Below are 25,000 nucleotides of genomic sequence, written 5' to 3' on the forward strand. Positions count from 1 at the left end.
ATCGTGGCGGTTACTAGCGTTGCCTGACTGGCGTCCGTCTTGGTGACACGTAAAAGCACCAACCGATCGTGGCGGTTACTAGCGTTGCCTGACTGGCGTTCGTCTTGGTGACATGTAAAAGCACCAACTGATTGTGGCCGTTTGCCAGCCTGTGCTGGCTCCTGTGCCGGTGGCACGTAAAAAACACCCACTACACTCACGGAGTGGTTGGCATTAGGAAGGGCATCCAGCTGTAGAAACACTGCCAAATCAGGCTGGAGCCTGGTGCAGCCTCCATGGCTTACCAGACCCCAGTCAAACCATCTAACCCATGCTAGCATGGAAAACGGACATTAAATGATGATGATGATGATGTAGTTTTGGGTTCAGTCCTACTGAGTGGCACATCGAGCAAGTGTCTTCTACTATAATCTCAAGTCAGTCAATGCCTTACGATCAAATTTGGTAGATGGAAACCATATGAAAGTCAACCACGCCCACATGTGTGCATGCATGTGCAGGTTTCCCATGTTCAGCCCACTGCAAGATGAAGGTTTCAGCGTGTTCTCTCCACCAACCAGTCTAATGTGCAAGTCATGGATTTGAGCTTGCAATCAAACTGGTTTGATGAGCTTACTACTCTTCCACAGAGACTCAACACGGCTTGGCAGAGGGATGCAGTTTTTATACTCTTGCTAAGAAGTAGCTATGTCAATTACAGCACTCAAAGGATGGACAAAATACTGCAAAGTGTTTGCCCAGTATGCTAATGATTCTGCCAACTCACCTTATATATAAATATATAATAAATAAATAAATATATATATATATATATATATATATTATAGCGGCATACGTACACTTTGTTCTCTTATATATATATATATGTGTGTGTTATCAGGTATGTGCATATGACATACACTCAGACACAAAATTTAGTCACACACATGGTCAAGTAGCAAAGAGGTAAGTGCACTCATTAGAGGAATGCAAGTATATCCACACTTACACGTTCATAGATGTGCATATTAACTAACTCACATATTCACAAATTCCTGGCGGCTATCTTGACTTAAAACACAGAAGTATTGTCTCTGTATTAATGACCATTATGAAGTTTGTGAAGAACAACATGTGTAAATCTCAAAGAAAAACCTACCTACCTACCTACATACATATATATACATTTATATACATACATATTTATATACATTCATATATACATATACACACACACATATATACATATATAGGCATATACATACATGTACAGATATACACAATACATATATATACATATATATGCATTCAGATACACACACACATATATATACATCTATATGCATACAGATACATACACACACATATACATATATATGCATACACATACACACACATATATATGCATACACACACACATATGTATATGCATACACATACATACACACACACACATACACATATATATGTATACACATACACACACACATATATACATATATATGTATATATATATACATATATATGCATACACATACATACACACACACACACAAACATATATAGACACATACACGCATATATATATAAGCATAAACATACATGCCTATATACAAATATAAATACAGTCATAAATACACATGCGAACATGTAAGCACACATGCACTTTGCAGAAGCACAGACACACAGACAGATTTATTTGCAGAAAAACACATACCTTTCAGGAATACAATAAAACACTTTCAGCATAAGGTTCACAGTAAGAAGTAGAAGAACAAGCAATGATGGAAGAGCTCTCAACACATGATGCTATAATCATAAAACACACACACTCATGCATGCACTCGCGCACTCACGCACACACCTGCGTATGCACGCACACTCACGTACACACACAACATACACACATGTTACATGAAGAAAACTAAATTCTACAGAAATATTTTGCTTGTTTATCTGAAAAGAATCTACTGTACTCAGATCTCCACAAGATAACTACACATATATATGTGCACATACATACATATATACTCACATACATGTGCACATATACATACTTATATACTCACATACATGTGCACATATACATACTTATATATACACATACACACTTGTACATATATATATATATATACATACACATATATATATATACACATATATACATACACATATATATATATGTACACACAAATGTATATATATACACATATTTGTACATATATATATATACACATGTATATATATACATATTTGTGCATATATATATATATATATATACATATATATACATACACATATTTATTCTTACATACATGTATATACATATATAAAACATTTGTACATACATACATATATATATACACACACATATATTTGTACATATATACACATACACATACATATTTATACACACATATATATATACATATATACATATATTTAAATACATGCATAAATATACATAAATACATAGATATATATCTAAATATATATACATACATATATTTATACATATATACATATATACATATATATATATATATATATATATATATATATATATATATATACATATATTTATACATATACACACATATATATACATATAAATACATATATTTACACACATATATCATGTATATTGTATATTTATACGTATGTATTTGGCTACAAATCTAAAGATCTGAAGAAAGCTCTTAGCAATAATTATGCCAAAACCAATCAAATCTGTATTTCTCCGGACAAAAGAGAAAGAGAGAGCAACCAAAAACTAAATAAAATAAATCAATTATTTCTTCTTATCTCCATGTATAATAATTCTACAGCAAACAGTTCTCCATTGTTGTAACTTCTGGTGTATTGGTGTCTGATTTTTACAAGCCGACCTTTCTTGAGTGTTCATCATCTGCCGTTTCTTTTCTCTCTTTTCTTGCTTTTCCTTTCATTATTTTTCTTATATTTTGTCTGAAAAATGAAGATCAGGAGAAGTTGCAGCCTGACCAACCTAATCCTAAACTAAATAAGAGGTCAGAAGTTCATATTCTGTCTTTGGTTATAGCAGGCACTTTTATGTTACCATCTTACCATTGTGGATGGAAAAATGGAGAAAGACATTGGGATTTTTCAATAAACAAGACAAGCTACATTCCAACTAGTTTGTGGATGGAGGCAACAAAGAAGAAAAACGACTGAAGAAGAAGAAAAATGATTGAAAAGGAAGGCAAAAAAATGAGAAGAGGAAGAAAACAAAAACCGAGAAGAAGAAGAGGAAAAAGAAGAATTCTTGCATCTTTTGTTTCAGTCATTAGACTGCGGCCATGCTGGGGCACCACCTTGAAGTATTTTTAGTTCAATGAATCGACCCCAGTGCTAATTTTTTTTTTTAAGCCTGGTACTTATTCTATTGGTCTCTTTTACCAAACTGCTAAGTTACAGGGACATAAACAGACCAGCATTGGTTGTTAAGTGGTTTGGGTGGCAAGACAAAAAAACACACACACATACACACATATGATGGGTTCTTTCAGTTTCCATCTACCAAAGCCACTCATAGGGTTTTGATCAGCCCAAGACTATGGTAGAAGACACTTGCCCAATGTGCCACGCAGTGGGACCGGACCCTCAACCATGTAGTTGGGAAGCAAGCTCCTTACCATACTGCTGAGAAGAAGAAGAAGAAGAAGAAGAAGAAGAAGAAGAAGAAGAAGAAGAAGAAGAGGGAGAAGAAGAGGGAGAAGAAGAGGGAGAAGAAGAAGAAGAAGTAGAAGAAGAAGAAGAAGAGGGAGAAGAAGAGGGAGAAGAAGAAGTCAGGAGATCCAACTTAATTCTATAGACAAATAGAGTACCTTAAAACTAATGAGCTGTGATTGAGCAGATCAAAATGATTATATCTTGGACTACATTACCTAGTGTATTCATTTTTAATCAGATCAACCAAGATTTAAAAGAGATTTGGCAGCTATTTCTAGCATGTCGGATAACCACTTAGAGCTTCTCTTACTGGGTTGCCTGGTGGTGGTTGTTGAATAGCCCTAAGTCAGCTCAGATGAAGCAAACCTAAAATCAAAGGCATTCCAACCAAGACCATCCATTCTTTTTCATGCCTCACAATTTCAAGAGAGCAGCATCCAATGTGATCTTCAGTTTTATTTTTACGGAGGAGGGGATTATGAAATAGAAGATAAAGTATAATTTGAGGTAACTTTTGCTGCTATTTCTAGCAGGCTTAGTGACCATATATAGCCTTCTCCATTATTTCTTCAGATTAAGGCACTGAGCTGGCAGAATAGTTAGCACAGCAGACAAAATGCTTAGCAGCATTTTGTCCATATTTACATTCTGCTTTCAAATTCTGCCATGGTCAAATTTATCTTTCATCTTCTGGGAGTTGATAAAATAAGTACAACTAGAGCACTGCAACTGATGCAACTGACCGGCCCCCTACCAGAAAATTTCGGCCCTTGTGCCACAATAGAAATAATTATTTCTTCAGATTTTCATGAATTGCTGTTGATTAGTTGTAATTCAGCACTGGTCAAATTGACATCTATTTTTTGTTTGAACATTTTACCAGGATCTTATCATCTAATGAGACCTATTTTTAAGGTAGGCATGATTTTTAAGATTTGGCTGCTATATCTAGCAGGCCAACCATCCACATAGAAACTGCCTAACTGGTTCATCAAGTCTTTGTTAGACTAGCTCAGGTGTTTTTAACTCTCTTGTTGCCATATTTCTGTTGAGATGCTCTGTGTTTCTTTCAATTAATTCTAAATATAACAAAGAATTTAGTAAAATAACTTAGTTATCATTAAGCTAGTGTTAGGAACATAAATTGTGACTAAGGTTTGGTGGAAGATTTTAATTCAAAACTTTTGAAAACAAGAAATTTGTACTACAGAGCCATTTTTTGGTTTTATCTGTCTTTAAAAAAAAAATACAACCAAATATACATGGCCGCAGTCAAATGACTGAAACAAGTAAAAGAGTATGAGTGTGGACGTATAGGAGAATGTTTTCAGTCACTTACAAAGACCATTAGACAAAATGAATGGATGTTACAAGTAGGTGAGAGACGATGACAACTCCTGAACATTGTGTAAAAACACAAGAGCTTGTTTATTATGGCCATATTCGAAGGAAAGGAAGACCAGAGGGCAGTAGTAGTTCAAGAGGCAAGTAAAGAATGCAATGAATGGACAATTCCACAAGCTGGTTGGACAAGAGAGGCAAGGCAGCTGGAGAACTTGTGCTCAATCGAGAAGACTTTTGTTTAAGTATCATCAATGCACTACAGACATATACATGACACTGACAATCGCGAGATCTTCCTGTCATGCCAATGTAACGTTTATGCATTTCTACTGGTCTGGGTTCTATAGGTGACTTCTATCTCACAAAATTTAGCTGCTATGTTGCAGGATTTGTCATATGGGAAAGTGTTAAGGATCTTGCATTAAGCATGTACCTTTGACTCAGTTGGTAACTATGTGTGATATTATGTTTTTAAATGAACATCGGCCCTTGAAGGAGATGACAGAGGATTTGAGATATGTGGAACATTGCTGTACTCAAGAAGACCTACCCATCACAGCTGAATTGAGATCCTAAAATTATGGTGCCACATAAAAAGCATAGGTGCTGGTGCCAGTTAAAAATGCACCCAATATACTCTGTAAAGTAGCTGGTGTTAAGGAGGACATCCAGCTGTAGATACCAAGCCAAAACAGACTCTCTCCAGAAAATATTATAAACACAATGTCAGGGTTCTGGCATTGCAATCTCTATATATAAAGCTGAAGTTGTCTGTGCGTGGCAGGTTTGGTAGCCTTCAACTAACACTATCTCCTCCGAGACCCTGCGGCGCAAGTTGACCAAAATTGAGAGTATGATACAAGAAGGCTTGTTCTTCATTCCATAGAAGATAAAATTCAAATCAGACCATGTTAAGACCAAAAATTATTTACATCAAAAAGGTGCTTTTTTTTTTCTATGAAAATCCCTATTTTTTACGATTTTTTGACTGCTGTGTCACCATTTTTCGGTGTATTTCAACCAGAAAAACGTTCCCTTAAAGAGAATAACAAGCTACATAAAGCAAAAGTTTTACTTTTCAAAAATTCCAATTCTAAAGAGTTGAAACAAACCTGAGCAACACCAGGGAATACTGCTAGTACCCTATAAAATGAGCTAATGGATTGCAGTCATCTATCACACAAAATTGCTTCTCAGAGTTATTAGTATTTTCTAAGGTAACAATGAATAAGAATAACAGTTATTTCATATGAAATAACATCAATCAGGAGTGGCATAGCTAATAAGGGAGAAATTGCCCCTGTGAGCACATTTTTCAAAATTGGTAACCTTTCGACAATTTATTTTTTTTTAACTCTTTAGTTAACTTGTGCAATAAAAGTCAAATCTATTTTTATTATTATTATTTTTTTTTTGTTCTGCTAATTGGACGGCATAGGAAGAGCTATCTGGAGTCATTACTTTAGTTGATCAATCTCCTGCATTTTTGAACTGTCAACTCAACCTCCTGTGACATGCTGACGGCCACTGACATCTCAAGAACCAAAATAAAACCTGACATCATGAACTTTTGACACTGGACAATCCTGTAGAGTTTCATCTTCGTCACACCTACATCAGAAGTTGTAAGTTTCATACATAATGGATGGAAGCACTCCGTCGGTTACGATGACGAGGGTTCTGGTTGATCCGAATCAACGGAACAGCCTGCTCGTGAAATTAACGTGTAAGTGGCTGAGCACTCCACAGACACGTGTACCCTTAACGTAGCTCTCGGGGATATTCAGCGTGACACAAGGGAGTGACAAGGCCGGCCCTTTGAAATACAGGTACAACAGAAACAGGAAGTAAGAGTGAGAGAAAGTTGTGGTGAAAGAGTACAGCAGGGATCACCACCATCCCCTGCCGGAGCCTCGTGGAGCGTTAGGTGTTTTCGCTCAATAAACACTCACAACGCCTGGTCTGGGAATCGAAACTGCGATCCTATGACCGCGAGTCCGCTGCCCTAACCACTGGGCCATTGTGCCTCCATCATACATAATGACATTGTTACTGAAACATGAAATTAATGAATGTAGAACACAATAACGTATATCATAACTGATGAAATATATCACTTAAGAGAAGTGAGTAAAAAATTGTTTCATATAGGCGCAGGAGTGGCTGTGTGGTAAGTAGCTTGTTTACCAACCACATGGTTCCGGGTTCGGTCCCACTGTGTGGCACCTTGGTCAAGAGTCTTCTATAGCCTCAGGCCGACCAAAGCCTTGTGAGTGGATTTGGTAGATGGAAACTGAAAGAAGCCCGTCGTATATATGTGTGCGTGTATGTTTGTGTGTCTGTGTTTGTCCCCCTAGCATTGCTTGACAACCGACGGTGGTGTGTTTATGTCCCTGTCACTTAGCGGTTCGGCAAAATAGATCGATAGAATAAGTACTGGGCTTACAAAGAATAAGTCCCAGGGTCGAGTTGCTCGATTAAATGACTGAAACAAGTAAAAGGGAGATATGTGTCACAGCGCCTTTTTTTGCTTTTTTGCGCTCATTCCCATAACTTTAGAACCAGGATACACCTCTGAGTGACAATGTTTGACTATAAATGTAAGCAAACTAACAATTGGTGCAGGAGTGGCTGTGTGGTAAGTAGCTTGCTTACCAACCACATGGTTCCGGGTTCAGTCCCACTGCATAGCACCTTGGGCAAGTGTCTCCTACTATAGCCTCGGGCCAACCAAAGCCTTGTGAGTGGATTTGGTAGACAGAAACCAAAAGAAGCCCATTGTATATATGTATATATATATGCTTATGTGTTTGTCACCCCAACATCGCTTGACAACCGATGCTGGTGTGTTTACGTCCCCCGTATCTTAGCAGTTTGGCAAAAGAGACCGATAGAATAAGTACTAGGCTTACAAAGAATAAGTCCTGGGGTCAATTTGCTCGACTAAAGGTGGTGCTCCAGCATGGCCACAGTCAAATGACTGAAACAAGTAAAAGAGTAAAAGAATATACCAATCTCACTACACTTCATTAGCTTAAAGCCAGCAACTGTTGAGGTTAGACACTTTCATAATACTTTAACTTACCGCGAAATATTAAATTACTAGAAACAAACAATCTATTTTTGGTTGAATAGAAGTAAAACAGAACTCGTTAATAAAACTGTTTTAACTTACAGTACAATATTTGTTTTAATTCATAAGCACATTCTATTGATGGTTTTAGAATTTTTAGATCACCATTACTACAAACACAATGGAGTCACAGAGAAGACATGCATACGCAATTTGCCAAGGAAATGGCAACAGAGCTACTGCAAGGCATTTTGGCCAACATCCAACTGAGAAAACTATTACATGAATGGCAAAGGCAAGAGGTAAAATTTCAGCAAACAGTGAAAATCAAAGCACATCGTTTGCATATAAAAGAGAGGCTAGATGGGTGGAACTTGGAACTGGCAGAGGATATGATGGCTTGGGAGATTATAAATAAGGTTTAATGTTAATATGACAAAACAAATAATTTCCGAAGCTAAAGTAAATACAAGAGGGAGGAGGAGGAGGAGGAGAACAAGGAGAAGGAAGAGGAGGGGGGAGAGGAGGAGGAGGGGGACAAGGAGAAGGGAAGGGAAGAGGACAAGGACGAGGTGGAGGAAGGGGAAGAGGACAAGGACGAGGTGGAGGAAGGGGAAGAGGACAAAGACGAGCAAGAGGAGGAGGAGGAAGGGGAGGACGAGGAGGAAGGGGACAAGGAGGAGGAGGGGGACAAGGAGGAGGACGGGGAGGAGGAGGAAGTGTCTCACTCAAAGAAATAAAGGTTTAATATTAACATGACTGAACAAATAATTTCTGAAGCTAAAGTAAATACAATGGTGAAAAAGCCTGCTGATTTTTCTGGTACCAAGGGCTGGTTTTGCTGATTCATGAAAAGAAATAGAATAGCAAATAAGTGAAAGAAAAAAAAAATCAGAAAGCTTCAATTTATTGGTCATTAAGTTATGGGTCCATAAACAAAACCAACACCAGTCGTTAGAGGTAAGGAGGATAAACACAAACATGTATATAGATATATATCATCATTTAACGTCTACTTTCCATGCTGGCATGGGTTGGACGGTTTGACTGGGGGCTGGCAAGCCAGAAGGCTGTACCAGGTGCCAATCCAATCTGGCAAAGTTTCTACAGCTGGATGCCCTTCCTAATGCCAACCACTCCGAGAGTGTAGTGGGTGTTTTTTACATGCCATCAACACAAGGGCTAGTCAGGTGGTACTGGCATCAACCTCATTCAAATGGTGCTTTTTACATGCCACCAGCATCAGAGCCAGTCAAGCAGCACTGGCATCAACCATGCTCGAATGGTGCTTTTAACGTGCCACTGGCACAGGTGTCAATCAGGCAGTACTGTCATCGGCCACAGCAACAATTTCACTTGCCTCAACAGGTCTTCACAAGCACAGTTTATTGCCCAATGACTGAAGAGTACTCTTAAATGGGCTGGTTATGCTGCACTGTCATAGGCCACGGTTACGGACTCACTTGGCTTGCCAGATCTTCTCAAGCACAGCATATCTCCAAAGATATGTCATTGCCTTGGTGAGGCCCAATGTTTGAAGGTTGTGCTTCACCACCTCATCTCAGGTCTTCCTGGGTCTACCTCTTCCACAGGTTCCCTCTACTGCTAGAGTATGACACTTTTATACAAAGCTGTCCCCATCCATTTGCAACACATGACCATACCAGTGCAGTCATCTCTCTTGCACACCACATCTGATGCTTCTTAAGTCCAACTTTTCTCTCAGAGCACTTACATTCTGTCATGTATGCCCATTGACATTACATATCCAGCAGAGCATACTGGCTTCATTCCTTGCAAGCTTATGCATGTCCTCAGCAGTAACGACCCAAGTTTCACTTCCATGTAGCATGGCTGTTTGCACACATGCATCATGCAGTCTACCTTTTACACTGAGCGAGAGGCCCTTTGTCACCAGCAGAGGTAGGAGCTCTCTGAACTCTGCCCAGGCTATTCTTATTCAAGCAGCTACACTTTCAGACTTGGTCACCTAGGTAATGGAAGCTATCAACTGCTTGTAGTTTTTTTCTCCTGAAATGTGACGGTAGCTGCTTTCTGCACATTTTCAGTGTTTATTGCTCCTGAGCATTTGCCACATGCAAAAACTATCTTCCCAGTTAGCCTTGCTTTGATATTGCTGCACCTCTTATGTGTCCATAGCTTACACTGGGTACATCTTATGGGGTTTCTACCTATGCCTTTTCTACAGATCAAGCAGGATCAGCTACTTGACGGGATTTGTGGTTTTTCTGCCTTCCTACTTATTAAGACTTTGGTTTTTGCTAGGTTGATTCTAAGGCCCTGTGTGAGATCCTTGGTACAGTTAGGTATATTAGAAGAAAAAAAAGAACAACTTCACTGATTTGACCAGGGCTGACTTGGGGTTTTAACAACCAATAACTTAAATGCTGCAGTTGTGAAACAAAAGAATGGAAGTCCCCATCAGACAACTGAAGCTGGGGATGGTCATAGCTGGAATGCCTTTCATTATAGATTTGTTAGACCAGGGCTGACTCGGGGTTTTAACAACCAATAGCTTAAACGTTGCAGTTGTGAGACAATGGCTGTTACAAAATCAGAAACAAATGCATTTGCATTCATGTCGTTCTCTAATCAGTCACAGATTTGTGTCAATTTGACAGATTTCCCATTACCAAAAGAACTTATCTGATGTAAAACAAAATAAAAAAAAATATTTTTTTAAAGATATAGGGAAAGATATATACTGAGAAGGGGGGGGAGGATGGCATAGAAAGGGAAGGAGAAGGTAGGAGGATAAGGGAGAGGAGGAAGGAGAGAAGAAGAGGAAGGAGAGAGGAGGAACAGGGAGAGGAGGAGGATGAGAAAGGAGAGAGGAGGATGAGGAAGGAGAGAGGAGGAGTAGGAAGGGAGAAGGAGGAGGGAGGAGGAAGGATGATGAGGAAGAAGAGGGGGTGGAGGTGGTAGTGGCGGCGATGTTTCACTTAAAACTTGATAGATAGCTATATAGATAGATTAACTCTCCAGGAAGTTTCAGGAGGTGAGTGATAGAAGAGCAAGGTGCCAAGTGACAGCTATCTATTAATAGAGTAACAGTATCAGATTGAACTCGTGACGTTTGGATTAATATTTTTTTCTTCTTTGTTATCTTTTAAATTTTGTTTATTAATTTGTTTCTGTTTGTTTGTTAGTTTGTTAAAGTTGTTGACACCACATTCCGCAACCCATCTTATTTAAAGCCGGATTGTGGTACTGACATGCAGCTTCACCTGTTGTGAATGTTATATTCTTTTCTTCTTCTACTTGTTTCAGTCATTTGACCACAGCCATACTAGAGCACCCCCTTGGAGGGTTTCTATCAAACAAATCTACCCCAGAACTTATTTTGACGCCTAGTACTTATTCTGTTTCTTCATTATCCACAAGGGGCTAAATACAGAGGGGACAAACAAAGACAGACAAACGGATTAAGTCGATTACATCGACCCAGTGTGTAACTGGTACTTAATTTATCAACCTCGAAAGGATGAAAGGCAAAGTCAACCTCGGCGGAATTTGAACTCAGAACGTAACAGCAGATGAGATACGGCTACGCATTTCGCCCAGCGTGCTAACAGTTCTGCCAGCTCCAGTCACGTCTGATGAACCGTTAAGTTACAGGGATGTAAACACAGCAACACAGGTAGTCAAGCGGTGATAGGGGTACAAAGACACACATACATAGACATGGCTGATGCTAGTGTCGCCTGACTGGTTCTTGTGCTGGTGACACGCAATAAGCACCATTCATGCATGGGTCATTGCCAGTTCCGCCTGAGTGACTTCTCATGTTGGTGGCACATAAAAAGCACCATTTGAATGTGGTCAATGCCAGCCACGCCTGGCTCCTGTGCTGGTAACACATAAAAGCACCATCCGAATGTGACCATTGCCGCCTGACTGGCTCCCATACCAGTGACAGGTGAAAAGCACCCACAATATATATATATCTGTAAATATAATATGTGACAATTATTCAGTAGCCATGATAAAACACCAAGTTTCAGATGTTGGGGCGGAAACCACGCTGGCATCTCTTCAGTTATCAGTCCATCGAAAAAATGCTATGAAAATGACCATTAAACAAAGGGAAATTACTGTGTGATTGACCGTTATTAAGACAAAAGAGCTTTTTGAATGACCGCTAAATAATGGGAGGGAATCAAGGGAGTAAAAATGTTCATAGTAATCACATAAGCTCGCGTGCCCATACATACACATGCGCATCTGCACACCCACATACATGCATCTATATGTATATACTCATCCACCCTCGCTTGAAACACACACATGCTCACCCACACATTCGCCAAAAAATATATATACATACCCGCATGCACGTTTGCACACACACGGCATGGGTTTCCGCCCTGACATCTGAAACTCAGAGTTTTATCATGGCTACCGAAAAATTGTCACATATTAAATTTACAGATAAGTTCCTCTATTTACATAATATCAAGGTCTCCTTCATTCTTTTGTCTTACCATTTCTATCACTATATATATATATATATATATATATATATATACACACATATATATACACACATATATATACACATATATATATATATATAGTTAATCCAAACATGAAAACACAAAGAGAAAACACAACAACGTGAGGACGTGGAACAAGTATAGTGTTATTGGACGCTCATAAAAAGGAAAGAAAGAAAGAGGATTTAACGTTTCGAGCGAAGCTCTTCGTCAGAAACATAGGGAAAGGAAAGATCCAAGGAAGGGAAGACGGGGGGGAAAAAATCGCCAACGATACACATGCGGTCAGAAGCCCATCATGTGTATATATATATATATATACATGATGGGCTTCTTTCAGTATCTATCTACCAAATCCACTCACAAGACTTTGGTTAGTCCAAGGCCATAGTAGAAGACACTTGACCAAAGTGTTGAAATTTCAAATTATGGACCCACCTCTTGCATGTAAAAACTTTGAGAAACTGGAAAAAAGTAATTTCTTGCAACAGAATCAAGACATGAACTAAACCGATACTTTACAAAGTGGTTGTTCTCACAATTCTCTTGTATGGATGTGAAATTGAAATACTTAGCAAAATGACATAAAAATGGTTGGAACACTTCCAACAGACAAAGCTGCAAATATCTTATGTATACAGTATACAGTGGCAACGTGATGTTACGAACAAGGAAATTCTTGATCAGATCAGACACAACATCATTGGAACTGAGATGTTAAGATTACGGCCACAATGAGTTGGCCAAGTTCAAAGAATTTCAGTATATCGACTGCCAAAGATGCTTGTGTATAAAGAACTGAAAAAAGAAATATGTCCAATAGTAGTTCCAAGACAGCAATACAAAAACCAGCAGAAATAAACATTTAGAACCTTTATTTCTTTCTTAGAAGCTGTTAATGTATCTGATAACCCACAGTGAAGGAAAAAAAACCGGTACACTGAATGCAACTTCTTGGAAAGTAATTAGAGAGAGAGGAAGATAGACAGAAAGTTCCAGCATTCTTTTCATCTCTTTTATTCTTTCACTTGTTTCAATCATATGTGGACATGCTGGAGCACCACATTAAAGGGTTTTAGTTGAAGAAATTGACTCCATGATCTATTCTTTGTAAGCGAGCTGGCAGAAACGTTAGAACACCAGGCAAAATGTTTAGCGGCATTCTGAGTTCAAATTCCGCCAAGGTCAACTTTGCCTTTCATCCTTTCGGGGTCGATGTAATCGACTTAATCCCTTTGTCTGTCCTTGTTTGTCCCCTCTATGTTTAGCCACTTGTGGGCAGTAAAGAAATATATTCTTTGTAAGCCTAGTACTTATTCTATTGGTCTCTTGGTCTATTCTATTGAACTGCTATGTCACAAGGACATAAACATACCAGCATTAGTTGTCAAGCAATGGTCGTGGGACAAATACACACGCACGCATGCACACACACACACACACACATAGTTATACACACACAATGGGTTTCTTTCAGTTTCCATCTACCAAATGCATTCACAAGGCTTTGATCAGCTCGAGGCTATAGTAGAAGACAAGGTGCCATACAGTGGGACTGAACCCAAAACTATGTGGTTAGGAAGCAAGCTTCTTACCACTCAGCCACATGTTTTTTTTTGTTTTTTTGGTAATTAATACCAGCTTATTAACTGGGAGTTTACAAGTAGAATTTATATTGCAAGTGAGGTGTGCTGGAAAAGATCCACATTATATTCTACTGGTAGAAGATGTGTCACAGTCTGAGCGGTTTGTGTTATTTCAAATGTTGTTTTCTACATTTTTCTATTACAGGTAATGTAATGTTAGATATGGCACTTGGTACAGGTATGGTTGTGTGGGTGAGAAGTTTGCTTAACACACAAAGCGGCGAGCTGGCAGAAACATTAGCACGCCGGGCGAAATACTTAGTAGAATTTTGTCTGCCGCTACGTTCTGAGTTCAAATTCCGCCGAGGTCGACTTTACCTTTCATCCTTTCAGGGTCGATTAAATAAGTACCAGTTACGCTCTGGGGTTGATATAATCGACTTAACCCGTTTGTCTGTCTTTGTTTGTCCCCTCTGTGTATAGCCCCTTGTGGGCAGTAAAGAAGTAAGAAGTTTGCTTCCCTAAAAATATGGTTCAGGGTTCAGTCCCACTCTGGGGTACCTTGAACAAGTGTTTTCTACTATCACCCCAGGCCAACCAAAGCCTTGCAAGTGGTTTTGGTAGATAGAAACTGAAAGAAGCTTATTGAGTGAGTGTGAGTGCCTTTGTGTTTGTCCTCTAGCTTGACAACCCTATAACTTAGCAGTTCAACAAAAAAGAACAATTTAATAAATACCAGTGTTTAAAACAGTTAGTACTGGGGTTAATTTGTTCGACTAAAGCCCTTCAAAGAAGTGCCCCAGTATGTGCACAGACCACTAGCTGAAACAGGTAACAGAAATAAAAGGTAATATAAGTATGTGCATAAATATATATATATATATAGGCACAGGAGTGGCTGTGTGGTAAGTAGCTTGCTTACCAACCACATGGTTCCGGGTTCAGTCCCACTGCGTGGCACCTTGGGCAAGTGTCTTCTACTATAGCCTCAGGCCGACCAAAGCCTTCTGAGTGGATTTGGTAGACGGAAACTGAAAGAAGCTCCTCGTATATATGTGTATATATATATATATATATATATGTATATATATATATATATATATGTATATATATATATATATATATATTATATATATATATATATATGCGTGTGTGCCTGTGTTTGTCCCCCTAGCATTGCTTGACAACCTATGCTAGTGTGTTTATGTCCCCGTAACTTAGCGGTTCAGCAAAAGAGACCGATAGAATAAGTACTGGGCTTGCAAAAAAATAAGTCCCGGGGTTGAGTTGCTCGATTAAAGGCGGTGCTCCAGCATGGCCACAGTCAAATGACTGAAACAAGTAAAAGAGAGTATATATATATATATATAAGCAATAGGGCTACTGAACATGTAATTTTAACTATATAAGTATGTGCATATATGTAAGTGTTTCTGTGAGTACATTGAAGTGTAGGAATGTGTGGGTGTCTGTGCATGTCAGCGTATGTGTGTGTACAGATAGAAGTGTAGGCATATGTGTATATTTGTGTGTGCATGTCTGTATAGATGAATGTATGTGTATGTTTGCATGTGTATTTCAAGATAAAGCTTATCTATATGACATAGACTGATACAAGATAATGGCAACAGTGACACTAAGTACAGCTTAGACACACACATACAACATGCAGGCACTCATACAAACACAACATGCAGACACACTCACACACAAAGCCTCTACATTGTTCAACATCTACTGGAAATGGCAACTGAATCTCCCTCAAACCATGCTGTACTGCAATGAATAAAGGTACCTTGAAAAATTTAGTCTGAGGTAAACTGGCTGAGAAAAAGTCAGGATGGTCATGATTGGCTGCACACCTTTGATCATAGGGTTGTCTAATCGGAGTCAACCTGAGGGGCTAAACAACACACATACCACATCAATAAAGCATATACGCACACACACATACACACACACACACACATACACACACACACACACACACAAGGATCAAGGCATTTAATTCTAATACTCTCTTTTTCTCTTTTACTCTCTTTTACTTGTTTCAGTCATTTGACTGTGACCATGCTGGAGCACCACCTTCAGTAGAGCAAATTGACCCCAGGACTTATTCTTTGTAAGCCTAGTACTTATTCTATCAGTCTTTTTTGCCGAACTCCTAAGTGACAGGGACGTAAACACACCAGCATCGGTTGTCAAGCGATGTTGGGCAGACAAACACAGACACACAAACACACAAACATACATATATACGACGGGCTTCTTTCAGTTTCCGTCTACCAAATCCACTCACAAGGCTTTGGTCAGCCCGAGGCTATAGTAGAAGACACTTGCCCAAGGTGCCATGCAGTGGGACTGAACCCGGAACCATGTGGTTGGTAAGCAAGCTACTTACCACACAGCCACTTCAATATAAACATATTGAAATCCTAAAAGCAAGGAGCCACATGAAAAGCATTGTTGTGGGTGCTGGTGTCACATTTAAAGCAATTCTAAAACAAATAAGCTTATTGAGTGATTGAGTATGTGTGTGAGTGTGTTTTGCTTTATGAGAGAGAGAGAGAGAAAAAGAGAGAGAGAGAGAGAGAGAGAGAGAGAGAGAGAGATAGGGGCACACAGATAGAAATTGAGACAGAAAGATAGAAAGAGAGATTCTATAACCATTTAGGTTATGGTACCGAGAAGTAAAACATAAATAAGCAATGATACCTAGGGAGGCTGAGGAAGGAAGCAACAGGCATAGAGATGAACAGAAGGACAGACAGACGAACAGACAGCTAGATGAGTATTGGAGGACACAATAGGGAGAGAGAATGAGAGAAGAAATAAGAATGTAACAGAGAGACAGAGGAAGATTTGTCTATATTGGAATGTAAAAAAAAGAACTGTAAAATACAGATAAATAAACACAGCAAGTGTGTGTGTGTGTATGAGAGAGAGAGTGTGTGTATGTGATGCAAAACTGTATAAAAGTACACAACCAACATACAATCAATAGAATTAAGAGATTAACATATATATAGATGTGTGTGTGTGTGTGTGTGTGTGTGTGAGAGAGAGGAGAGAGAGAGAGAGAGAAAGAGAGAGAGAAAGAAAGAAAGAAAGAAAGAAAGAAAGGAAGGAAGGAAGAATAGAAGAAAGGAAGAAAGAAAGAAAGAAAAAGGAAGAAAGGAAAGAAGGAAGGAGGGAAGGAAAGAAGGAAGGAAGGAAGGAAGGAAGGAAGGAAGGAAGGAAGGAAGGAAAGGAAAGGAAGGAAGGAAAGAAAGAAAGGAAGGAAGGAAGGAAGAAGGAAAGAAAGGAAGAAAGAAAGAAAGGTAGGAAGGAAAAGAGAAACTGAATATATTTTCGTCTGATGACTTTATCACAAGACAGAAATAACAGAGCATGATGACGATGTTTTATATATATGTATATATATATATATATATATATATACAAAAAACATCATCATGATTTCACATCCACCTAGTAAAGCCACTCATAAAGCTTTGGTCAGTCAGCCCAGGGCTAAAGTAAAAGACATTTGCCTAAACTGACATTGCAATAGAATGAACCTGAAAATATGAATTGAGAGGATATCTTCTTGAGCACACTTGCACCTTGACTATATATATATATATATATATATATATATATATAATATATATATATATATTGGTATAACCAGTAAGATAAAAGAAAGAAAGAGACCTCAATATTATGTAAATAGAGGAAATTTATCTGTAAAATAATATGTGACAATTATTTGGTAGCCAAGATAAAACTCCGAATTTCGGATGTCGGTGCAGAAACCCACGCCAGCATCTCTTCAGTTATTGGGGCATTTTCATAGTTTTCTTTTTGATGGCCCAATAACTGAAGAGATGCCGGCGTGGGTTTCTGCCCCGACATCCGAAACTCGGAGTTTTATCTTGGCTATTTTACAGATATATATATATAATATATATATAGATATATATATGTATGGATATGTATGTATGTATATGTATGGATGTGTATGTATGTATATTACTATTTGATTGAACGCCATGCATCCATTTCCAAGTCAGTTTGTATTATATTGTATATATATATATATATATATATAATTCTTAAAGAGAACAACAAACTTTAAGACAAAGCAAACATCTCAAATCATATATATTATTATAAATAATAACAATGTATATGACTTAAGATGATTGCCTTGCCTTAATGTTTGCTGTCCTCTTCAACAATTATATATCCGTCATATTGGAAATATACAATGGCTCCATAACTACCATCTCAGCTATAACCTCGGAGCCCTAGTAATCTGTTACAGCACTTACTTAGCATACCTAGTCGCTTAGATCACCTGTGAACTAAACCCCCATGTTCTGTATATATGTGTATATATATATAGTTAATGACTATCATGTGAGACAAAGAACATACTGGAGTTTGGCTGGATTTCTCTTCTTGTTTCGGGGTTTTTCCTAGTCATTCTTGATCTCTTCTTTCAGAAACTGAAATAAGCTTGTCATACATGTGCGGGTATGTGTGTTTGAGTCTCCTTGACTTGACATCGTGTGATTGTTGTAAATAAATGTCATTCATTTTGTATCATCATCATCATCACTGTTTAACGTCCGTTTTCCATGCTAGCATGGGTTGGACGGTTTGACCGAGGTCTGGGAAGCCAGGAGGCTGCACCAGGCTCCAGTCTGATCTGGCAATGTTTCTACAGCCAGCTGCCCTTCCTAACACCAACCACTCTGTGAATGTAGTGGGTGCTTTTTACGTCTCATTGGCACAGGTGCCAGGGTAGGCTGGCAGCAGCCACGATCAGTTGGTGCCTTTTACATGCCACTGGCACAGAAGCCAGTCAAGGTGGCACTGGAATCAGTCACATTCGGATGGTGCCACTGGCTCAGGTATCACAACTACAATTTCCATTTGATTTTTATTTTGATGTAATTGACTCAATAGGTCTCTTCAAGCACAGCAGGTCGCCCTATGATCCAAGGTAAGCACAGCAGGCCATCCTGCAATCCAAGGTACTTTGGATGGGCTGGAACTGCTGTGAAGCTGGTGCTGGAAACTACCATGAACTCACGTTATTTGTCGGGTCTTCACAGTCACAGCATATCACCAGGAGTCCTGGTCTTTCGTCATTGCCTCTGTGAGGCCCATCGTTCAAAGGCCATGCTTGACCACCTCATCTCATGTCGTCCTGGGTCTACCTCTAACCCAGATTTCTTGAACTGTTTGGGAGTGGCAGTTCGCACACATGGGTCATACAATCTACCTTTCACTCTGAGTGAGAGACCTTTTGTCACCAGTAGGGGTAAAACTTTCTAAACTTTGCCCAGGCTATTCCTATTCTAGTGGTAATACTCTCTGTGCATCCACCTCCACTACTAACTTGGTCACCTAGGTAGCAGAAACTATCAACTACTTCTAGTTTCTTCCCCTGGAGTATGATGGAATCTGTTTTCTGGGTATCTATGGTGTCTATTGCCCCTGTGCATCTGCCACACACGCAAGCAACTTCTCGGTTAGTTTTCCTTTGATATTGCTGCACCTCTTATGTGTCCATAGCTTACACTGGGTACATCTTATGTAGTTTCTACCTATACCTTTTCTACAGATCAAGCAGGGCCACCTACCTGAGGGGATGTGTGATGAGTTTGTCTTCTACTTACTAGAACTTTGATCTTTGCTACATTTACTCTAAGGCCTTTTGATTTTAAACCTAGCTTCCACACCCGAAATTTCTTTTCTTGTTCCAGTAGTGATTCTGCTATGAGGGCCAGGTCATCAGCATAGAGGAGCTCCCAAGGGCAACCCGTCTTGAATTCCTCTGTTATTGCCTGGAGGACTATGATGAATAAAAGGAGACTGAGGGCTGAACCTTGGTGATCCCCTACTTCTACTCGGAATTCTTCACTATATTCGTTGCCAATCCTAACCTTACTAACGGCCTCTCTGTATAGGGCTTGTACAGCCCTTATCTTCTGCAAAAATGTGTCTGGCCATGGAGAAATATTACTTTCTTTGGAAACAAGTAAGGGTTGGAAACAGAAAGGTCATCTGGCCATAGAACATCTGTAAGCATCAAAAACTGGATATTAAAATGAAGATGATGAAGAATTAGATTTATATATATATATATATATATATATATATATTTAAAAAAAAAAAAAGATATATATATATATATATATTTCAAAAAATATATTCAAGTAACAGATAATTCCAAAGGAAAAAGGCTTAGATTTTGAGCTCAAATAGTGGAAACCTTAAACTCACACTGCTGAAAATTAGGACCCTTTATATACTGAGTTCTTTGATTTAGCACTTCTCAGTGAACCGACACAAATCATCACCATCAGCATCATCATCATTTAAAGGCTATATTCCATGCTTGCATGAGTTGGATGGTTTAACAAGGATCCAATGATTTGAAGGACTGTACTATGCACCAGGGTCTACTTTGGTTTCGTTTTTACAACTAGTGCCCTTCCTAATACCAACCAGTTTACAGTTTGTACTGGGTGTGTTTTTTGTGTCACTGGCACTATTGAGATCATCCCATAGCCGGTGAGTCAACAAACCCAAGAAGGGAGGGAGGGTGTTGCATCTGATTGTTAGATACTTTCTAGGTGCAGGGTTCTCTATCCTTTAATTAGTCAACACTTTACTCTAAGGCAGTGGTTTTCAACCAGTGTTCCGCTGAACCTTAGGGTTCCGCCAGTACAGACCAGGGGTTCCGCGAGAAGTTACAAAACTGCTAAAATCGGCAGTAATTTTTAATTCTCCTGTGCAGATATCTGTGCATAAGACTATTAAATTATTGCACAGGGGTTCCTCGAGCCAGTGGAATGTTTCCTTGGGGTTCCGCCCCAGCAAAAAGTTTGAAAAGCACTGCTCTAAGGCATATGTATACAGAGTTCTAACAACTGGTTATTAGTATTGCTAATCTTAAGTGAAATCATAAATAACATATACACCCCCCATACACACACACACATACAGGTGTAGGGGTGACTGTGGTAAGATATTGCTTCTCAACCATATGGTTCTATGTAGATAGATAGAGAGAGAGACAGATTTTTCTGTTTCAGTGATGAGGATTCAGTTGCTTGATCACTTCAATTACTTACTCGTGGAATTAGCATATAAACACCTGAGTATTCCATAGACTCATGTATCTTTAACCCTTTTGTTACTGTATTTCTGTTGAGATGTTTGGTGTTTCTTTCAATTAATTTTTAATAAAACAAAGAATTTAGTAAAATGACTTAGTTGTCATTCTGCTAGTATTAGGAACATAAATTGTGACTAAGGTTTGGTGGAAGATTTTAATTCAGAACATTTGAAAACAAGACATTTGTACTACAGAGCCAGAGGCGGTTTCGACTGGATTGGTATCAAAAGGGCTAATGTAATTCTCAGGTACCATTAGCATGATGGTACTGCATGACTAGGTTGCAATTTTGAATTACTGGTACAGTTCATCTAACAGATTTCTTATTTCTTTATTACCCACAAGGGGCTAAACATAGAGGGGACAAACAAGGACAGACAAAGGGATTAAGTCGATTACATCGATCCCAGTGCGTAACTGGTACTTAATTTATCAACCCCCGAAAGGATGAAAGGCAAAGTCGATTTTGGCGGAATTTGAACTCAGAACGTAGCAGCAGACGAAATACCGTTAAGCATTTCGCCCGGCATGCTAACATTTCTGCCAGCTCTAACTGATTTCTACACAGTTTCCACCACCCAATTTTACCCTCAAGATATGTGATAACCCAAAGGTTATTAAAAATACTTTTGCCCAAAATGTCATGCAGTCAGGACCAGTGTTAGGAAGTGTGGGGACCAATAAGAGAACTGTCAGTGGGGCTCTATCTTCTACAAAAACAGAAGAGTGATGCTTTATGCTTTGTGTAGTAAGTCATTCCCAGTCAAAAAGCGTTGAGGGCATGATGTTCCACCATTAGCCACAATATTCTAAATATTCATCATAGTATCTTCTGCACAAGCATGTGTATGGGGCACAGTTTGCTTAAAAGTGGCCCTGCATGCAGTGAGATTGAACTCAGGATTAGGATCCTTGTAGTTGTGGATTAACCTTCTTAACCATTCAGCCATACTGTGCCTGGCTGTTGATTACAGGTAAGTTCACTGCCATCAATTCCCCACAAAGAAAGTTCCCCGTGAGAAAGATTTACCAAGAAAATAAATCTATAGTATCTCACTAGTAATAGTTAATAACTATTTTATCGAAAAAAAAAAGGGGGGGAGGATTGTTTTGATGACAGTGAATTTCCTCTGCAGTGAATTGATGACGGTAAACTTAGCAGACATGTTTAATGATTACAGATAAGCTCACCACCATCAATTCACTATGGGGAAAGTTCATTGCAAAGGAAATTTTACTGAGGAAGTATATCCATACTATCTCACTATTAATAGTTAAAAACTATTTTATTGAAAAAAAACATAGGAGTGTTTTAATGATAGTGAACTTTCCTTGAAGGTGAATTGATGGCGGTGAACTTTCCCTGCTGTGAAAGTCAACTTTAGAGGAATTTTGAAATCAAAATGTAAAGATAAACAGAATACTGCTAAGCATTTCGTCCACCATACCAACAATTCTACCAGCTTGCTACCTTTGTATACACTTTTACTCTTTTACTCGTTTCAGTCATTTGACTGCGGCCATGCTGGAGCACCGCCTTTAGTCGAGCAAATCGACCCCAGGACTTATTCTTTGTAAGCCTAGTACTTATTTATTCAATCGGTCTCTTTTGCCGAACCGCTAGGTTACGGGGACGTAAACACACCAACATCGGTTGTGAAGTGATGTTCGAGGGATAAACACAGACACACAAATATATATATATGCATATACATATACGACGGGCTTCTTTCAGTTTCCGTCTACCAAATCCACTCACAAGGCTTTGGTCGACCCGAGGCTTTAGTAGAAGACACTTGCCCAAGGTGCCACGTAGTGGGGCTGAACCCCGAATCATGTGGTTGGTAAGCAAGCTACTTACCACACAGCCACTCCTGCACTAGAACACAATATTTTTTATACTATAGGCACAAAGGAGAAGAAGGTTAGTCAATTACATCGACCCAAGTGTGCAAATAGTACTTATTTCATCAACCCCTAAAGGATGAAAAGTAGAGTCAACATCAGCAGAATTTGAACTCAGAACATAAAGAGAGAAAAAGACAGAAAAAACACCGCTAAGTATTTTGCCCAGCGTGCTAACGATTCTTCCAGCTTACCACCTTAGTACAGAGCATAATATCAATTAATGAATGACACAGCAACAGAAGTCACATAGTTTATCTCATTAGCACAAGAATTCAGCTCTGGTGGACTGTGTCTTATAGCAGAAACACCTGTAAACTAATGAAGTTAATTATGAAACACCTGCTCCTTTGTCATTCATTCATTCATTCATATATATATATATATATATGTATATATATATATATATATATATATATATATATTATTATATACATATATACACACACATACATACATACATACATGCATATTACACAAATACAAATACACCTACACATGTAAACACCCACACATTTTCCAAAACGCATATAGATCTTGTCAGTAATCTTAGGTATAAAGATGGCTAGTGTTACATGTGTTTTTATATAATATATACACACACACACACTTGCAAACATACATACATGCATACATATATGTACATGTAGATTTGCAGCTCTAACTTTGTTGAAATATACATTTTTCATTATGTTTGTCTACCCACACACATAAACATATATATGTATATATGTGCGTATGCGTGTATATATATACATATATATAAATATATATACATATATATAAATATATATATACACACACACTTATCTATATATATACACATACACATAAACATATATATGTATACATGTGCGTATGCGTGTATATATATACATATATATAAATATATATATACACACACTTATATATAAACAGTTAAAATTTTTATAAGTTACATTTTGGTATTATGACATACATAGGTGTATGTATATGCATCATATGGGCTTGCACATTACATACATAAATACATACATATATACATGCATACCTACACAATACATACATATACAAATATATATATACACAAATATATATATATATATATAAAGAGATAGACAGACAGAGAAAGGAAAATGAAAAATTGTACAACTAAAAGCTAACAAGAAACTTAAATCCTTATTTCCTCCAAGTAACAAGCAGTTGAAAATGAAAAAAAAAAACAAAAAAAAATAATACAAAAGAATAATTAAAAAATAACAACTTACATACCTGAGAAGATGTTAAGGTAGAAGAGAAGATGCAAAATCTAACTAGTTATATATAAGCATATGCATACTTATATATATATATATATATATATATATATAATATATATATGTATGTATATCAGTCGTTCTTTTTCTTAAAAACTTAAAACCACAAATAATTAGACAGGTACACTACAGAAATCCACAAGCTTAGTTTAGTAGTGGTGGTGGTGGTTTTGGAGGCTGTTACAGAGGAGAGAAAGACTGTGAGGTTGTAAGTATGAACGAGACTGAATGGATGATAGTAAGAGCATGTCTACTGAATGAAAAGCAATTACAGCATTAGAAAGTGTTGGGCGTTTGTTTTGGTGGATGGATGGATGGATGGGCGGCGGTAGATGATGACTTGCATCGTGATGACACTGATGATGTATGTATGTGTGCGTGTGTAAGCTGAAGAGTGAAGAGCTAATTCTACAGGTGATGATATTGTAATT

At 38.2% G+C, this 25,000-nt stretch overlaps 1 protein-coding gene across 5 annotated transcripts in view; it reads right to left on the reverse strand.

Moving 5' to 3' along the window:
* The window catches only part of LOC115221503 (protein phosphatase 1 regulatory subunit 12A), a 414,153-nt gene that overhangs the window by 145,978 nt on the left and 243,175 nt on the right, over window positions 1–25,000 (reverse strand). The window contains exon 1 of one of the 5 annotated variants that reach the window (XM_029791700.2): window positions 17,218–17,235. The exons of the other annotated variants lie outside the window; for them this stretch is intronic. The gene's annotated coding sequence lies outside the window, so the exon portion shown is untranslated. Of the gene's footprint in view, window positions 1–17,217; window positions 17,236–25,000 lie in introns of those variants that run through there. 5 annotated transcript variants of the gene reach the window in all.

This window comes from Octopus sinensis, linkage group LG18 (assembly GCF_006345805.1).
Source record: "Octopus sinensis linkage group LG18, ASM634580v1, whole genome shotgun sequence".
Classification (NCBI taxonomy): Eukaryota; Metazoa; Mollusca; class Cephalopoda; order Octopoda; family Octopodidae; genus Octopus; species Octopus sinensis.